The following is a 6,000-nucleotide window of genomic DNA, read 5'->3' as shown; positions in this document are numbered from 1 at the left end:
ATGGCCTGTGTGGTATAGAACAATGCGCACACTCAAGTAAACATGCAAAAAATACGTATAAGGGCTCTCGACCTACATGCCGCGATGCGCTCTACGAGATAAACAACACACTACCAAACTACATCCAACACTTTTTGTGCGGGGCAGCTCTAATGAGCACTTTCATATAACCAACGAATGATTCAACGAATGCAGTTCGAGTGGTCACGATACATTCCTACGTCGTTCATTGCAGTCGCGCTATGATGCTGCACAATATATGTATCTCGTGTAACAAGCCTGGCAATCGCACGATGTGCATGGGCAGAAATACGGCCTTCTTTCTTTGAAGACCAGTCCTCTGCAGGTATATTCTCAAACAATCACCAAGTCTCGCGTTGTTGCTCAATCGCTCCCATTCCAGCACTTGTTGTAAAAGCAGCAAACGGGTTGACGTGAATGGCAGCTGAACGGTTGAACTGCGAAGTTCTCGAGCACATAATCACAATTTCACGCCGAAAATGATGTTGAGGTGAGTTCGCGGTTGTTGTTTCAATCGTTCAATAGTTCTCGGGATTACCTCGGACGAAACGCTCATCGTAGCCGGCGGCCATAACTGGATTTCCTCGCAAACGGGAGAAGACGCTAGGGAAGTCAGAGAAAGCCTCAGCTTTCATCCAATCAGACGCACGATTCTCTATCTACGTAGATGGAGCAGGTTTATCCCATCTACGTCACAAAAATGGCTGCGCCCATGGCTTGTTTTGGTTTCTTTGATGAATTAATTTTCGTAATAGGAAGACAAAATTGAGAAACGAAGGTGCGTTTCGGGGGCAGTTGGATGTGCTCGTTCTGAATATCACAACCGTTTCAACACATCGGGAAATCGGCGTAGCTGACCTTTAAGCGAGCCTATGACACTACAAGCCACGGCCATGCACTCCATGAGCTTTTCTCCCTAAGCGTTACTGGGCGAGCTCTCAGGTGGATAGCCAACTATCTACGTGGTAGAACTGTCTTTGTGATGACTTCGGGTGGTGAAACGTCTCATCGCAGCACAACAGCAGGTGTCACACAGGGCGGGGTCCTCAGCCCACTCCTCTTCAATGTCGTGATGGCTGCTCTACCAGGTCTCTTGCCACGGGGCGTCAACATCAGCTTGTATGCTGACGATATATGCATATGGACATCCGGCAAGCAGTGGCCAGCGCTACAGCGCCGCTTACAGTGTGCCCTTGATGTTGTTGCTGCTTTCCTGGAAAACAGAGGCATGGACCTCTGCCTTTCACTCGTCGTCATTTGAAGAACTTTCAGCTTCATATAGGTGGGAATGTCGTGCGGCGTGTTACACACCATAAGTTTCTTGGTGTGGTTCTTGTCTGTCCTGGAGAGCGGAGGTTCGTTGTCTGAGAGGTAGAGCTGAGTCTCGGCTGAGTGTCCTGCGATACCTCTGTGGTGCCCGCTGGGGGCTTTCTACAAGGGCATTGCTTGGTCTACACCGGTCCCTCATACGACAAATGTTGACGTACCATCTTCCAGCGTTGCATAACCTTTGTCCTTCGTCCGAACAAGTGTTGGAAACCGTCCTTGCAAAGAGCATGAAACAGTGCCTTGGTGTCCACAAATCAACGCCAACTGTCCCTGTCATGGCTGAAGCCAAGGAGCCTTCGCTGGTCTTCATGCGGACGGCACAATCTCATGGGCACTACATGAGGCGTAACGCGTCCTGGAGTAGCCAGTCCCGAGTGACTCGAGACTAACATCTCCATTTCTTTCTTTTAAAAATCAATCAATCAAGATGCACCTCATTTCAAGTTGCATCCTTTTCTTTGTATGAGCTTATTTGCATTGTGTCCATTTTTCCACTGCAGTCTTCCTCTTACGGTATGATATAGATCAATACAGAAAGCGAGCAGACAATGATCAGTGCTGCTGCTTGCTGTGGCACTGAGATTTCATGTTAGAACGAGCGCCTCTAGGTGTGCCTTGCTGTGATATTCCACTGTGTTGTTTCTCAAGAAATAGCACAATGTCTCAGTACAAAGGTGTACAGTCAAACTGCATAACCACACAGTGGAGAAATGCAGCCTGTGCAATAATTTTTCATAGCTTTATCATCTGTGCAAACAACGATAATTACTCGAAGCAGGCCACAAATACGGGCGATACAAACATGTAAGCCTCGAACGTCCAGTTGTTGAGCTGCTTAAATTATCGTCTGTATTTCAGGATGCCAGCAATCTAGTAAAGCATGGAAAACTCGGAATACTCTGAGAACTATTGCATGACTGGAAAACTAAAAAAATGTCAAAGTAGCGAAGAGCTGCTGAAGTAAAAACTCACTCAATAAGTTTACACAATTGTGCAGTGGCAATTATCTTTCTCGTGGCATCACACAGGCCTCTTATGTCATTTCACAGTCAAAGTGAGTCATCTGTGTCTGAGTGAAGTGATAACTGTAACTGTAACTGCATCACTATGGAAATTCTTTCTGAACAAGAAGCCTAAATTTTAAAAACCTGAATAAGGAGTGATTTCAAAGATCGTAGTGCATGATGCAGTCGTCCGTGTCGTCGTTCTTCTGTCCGCGTCTTTTTGTTGTCTACAAATCATGAATTCGTACCAACTACCCCGCCTTCATAGGCTTCTTTAGTGCATGATATGATGTTGGCAGCCGTATTATAGCATGGCATGACCTGTGGGGAGTTTTTAGGCATTGGTGGTGGTGATGGTTTGGCATGTAATGGTGTGGTGATAATGCTAGTGAAATCGCTTACAATGCCAGTATCGAGTCGAGAGGGGACTTTTAGATAGAAAATAGATAGGAGATAGATAATAGATAGGATATAGAGAATAGACAGGATAGATAGATAGGAAAAATAGATAGTCCACAACCAGGTGTGTAAAAGTGTCTCGGTAAGAATATATGGCTTTGAACAAATAAGCACAATGCAATTATTGAACAAAATATCAGCACAGGCTTGTTTGTATAGCTGATGTTGCAGCTGTTGTTGTATGTGTTTTCTTTGGTCCATTCCTGTTTGCTCCATCCTTGAAACACAACTATTGAAACCGGTATAAGACATCCTTCTTTATGAGATATTTGGTTCATTTTAACATCTATATTTTGTGTACATTGTCTCAATAAACTACAAATCCTGAATGGCTCGGATGCAGTGTAATGGCATTAAAGTGTGGCCGTTCATTTTAGCAGTTATTACGTCTGCGATGTCAAGTGCATAATAGCAGATGCCAAGTAAGGACAAATATATACATTAGGCATGTTCCCATTTTGTGAAATTTCAGCAGAGCAAGAGACAGTCACAACGTAATGATGAATCTTTGTTGGCTGAACAGAACAATCAATTTAGTGCTTAATGATTTGTATAATAATCTTATATGCTGAAATGCAGAAATAAAATAGGTCAGAGGTAAGCACAGCACAGCACTGACAGGGGGTCACGACACTGGCAACCTCCACGCTCACAAGCAGGGACGCCCTGGGTAACATGACGAAAACAGCGCTAAACAAACAGAGAAGAAGAAAAAAAAACACACACAGGACGAGGACGTAAACAATGCAGCACCCTGAGTACTTTTCCGTATGAGTCGCACTCCAAAGAAACACAGCCAGCAGAGAGATGCTCTAACGCGTTGCAGATTTGTGACACGCTGAAAGTACCACGCCGATTTCTTAAAACTATAATACCGTAAAAGTTATGCGTGTGGGAGTCACCTGCAGGACAAGGCCACCCTTCCATCAATGTTCTTTCTGTTTACGTAGCCTACAGTGATCAAGCACTTGCACACACGTTGCGAACATGGCATCCGGCTCGAAAGCGTATAAAAGACACTGCTGGAATGCCCCATCAATCGAGAGGCTATCTTGATCGTTGCAGTTCACCACACAGATCGCACAACAGACGATAAAAAAGCGATGGTCGATGGGGATGAAGTTATTATAAACGCAGCTACAATCGATGACCGAACACCGACAAAAGCACAACGTTCACCTGCGCGAGGATACGTACTGCTGCCTTTCAAATAACATGGCAAACGCTCTCTATGTACACTTTTCTAGCGACCATATCAACCATATCTCGCAGAGCTTGTCATTAACAAAAACAGAGGTAGGCATAACCGCCGATTACCGACACCCTGATCCGTAAGCGTGCACCTACAGCAGCGCCAGCGCCGCCTGAAGTTTTCTTTCGCTAACAACCACACCATCAAAAAACAAACGAGAGCCTTCCTCTTCGCCGTCCTGTCATATGCTACTTTCTCCCTCCCCTCAACCATCTCATGACAATGTCAATAGTGCGCATGCGTTGTGGTCAACCATTTGGTCAACCGCTTTTCATAGCCGGAGAGATCACGTGATCGATTTAAACCCGACGTCACTAAACCAATGGTTCAAGCCGGCTGGTGAATACGGACTCTAGTTACTAGCTCGTTTTGTTTTTATCAATTCTTTCGTAGTTTAAAATGTGCTATCAACACGCTCACACTAGTTTTGCAACTGATTGTATGACGGTAACTAGCTTCGTAGCTGTGTGTCGCAAATGTTAGCTAAAAAAGTTCAAAGATACACACAATAACAAAAATTATATTCCTAATAAATCGTTTGCGTTTAGCTTGTGGGAATTAGTGAAATTGAGTAAGATCGCCACGTCAGTCTGCCTGATTAACAAGTAACAACAAGGAACAAAAAGAAAAAAATATGCTTCAGTAAGGTAAGGTAAGGTTAAATTCGATAGCGCCGGAATTACCAGCGGCATGGCCGAGCGGGTTAAGGTCGACTATCTGTGATTGCGTTCTTATTTTGGAACTGCATTTTACATTCCGAGTTTATTGCTAGTGGAGGCTGAAACAATAAAAAAGAAAAAAGAAAAAGCGCCGAGTGGGTGAAGGTATTCGCTCGTTGGTGTTAAAGACTGGGAGGTGGTGAGCTCGAATCCTAGCACCGGCTATGATGTCTGAGGTTTTTCCCTGCGTCCGAAGACTTTCCAGACGAATGCCGGCACAGTTCCCCTTGAAGTCGGCCCACGACGCGTACTAACTCCCCTGTCCTCCACTCCTTCCTGCTGTCCTCCCTCCATCTGTCCACATCTGTACGACGCTCATAGCCACAGAGGCTTCGCGGCGCTAACTCGGATTCAAAAAAAAAAAGAAAAGAAAAAATAGCGACCGAATTAATTTGGTTGATCGATGAATTAAATTATGTAGCGCTTGAATTAAACCAAAGTACCTATGCATTAAAATGAGTGCGAAATGTTCCTGAAAATTATTCAGTGATGTCGCAAGAGGCGAGTGTGGGGGTGTGTTATACTACTTTCTCTTTTCGCTGCCTGCGTAACCACGACGAAAACTACAACGGCGTCAGCGACGGTAGTAGAGGACTGCGTGTAATTTTTCCGCGTCATTTTTGCAGGAATAAGTAGATATAACGGACAAAATATGCGGAAGAAACATTTAATAAACATTTAATAAACGCCATTTGAGAAAAGATTGGCGCCGCCGTGCGGTCAACCCGCGAAATAAAGCGAGCTGCCAGATAACAGTAATGTGCGACTTTCTAAAGCACTTGCCACGTTTTATGTCTGCCACCTATGAGGAACTGCATAAACAGTATGTTGCCATTCAGATGTGATGATGATGATGATGTTGATTAGGATTTTTCTGGCGCAGCGACTACAAAGGTCCCATTCAGATGTGAAAGCAGTGACGTAGACACACAGTGCACCACGATTTTTACGGCCCTACTAGGATATACAGTTAACTATACGGTTTACCAACGTCGGGGACAATAAATGTTTTCGACCTTCTGCAGTTCTGCATGACTGCAGTTTTCAGTCCTAGGAAAAAAGGGACGGGACAGCTGGTAAACAAAGGTGCGTATGTTCCGTGTCAGTAGACGAGAAAAGGCCATTTTGCCTGTTTTATTGTGATATCGTCAGAGGTATCATAATATGCGTGTATCGTTAGGAAATAAAAGTGAAAACGGCCGTATTGCCTTTGTGT

The sequence above is a fragment of the Ornithodoros turicata genome, chromosome 5 (assembly GCF_037126465.1).
Source record: "Ornithodoros turicata isolate Travis chromosome 5, ASM3712646v1, whole genome shotgun sequence".
Taxonomy (NCBI): Eukaryota; Metazoa; Arthropoda; class Arachnida; order Ixodida; family Argasidae; genus Ornithodoros; species Ornithodoros turicata.
Note: the sequence above shows the minus strand (reverse complement) of the source record.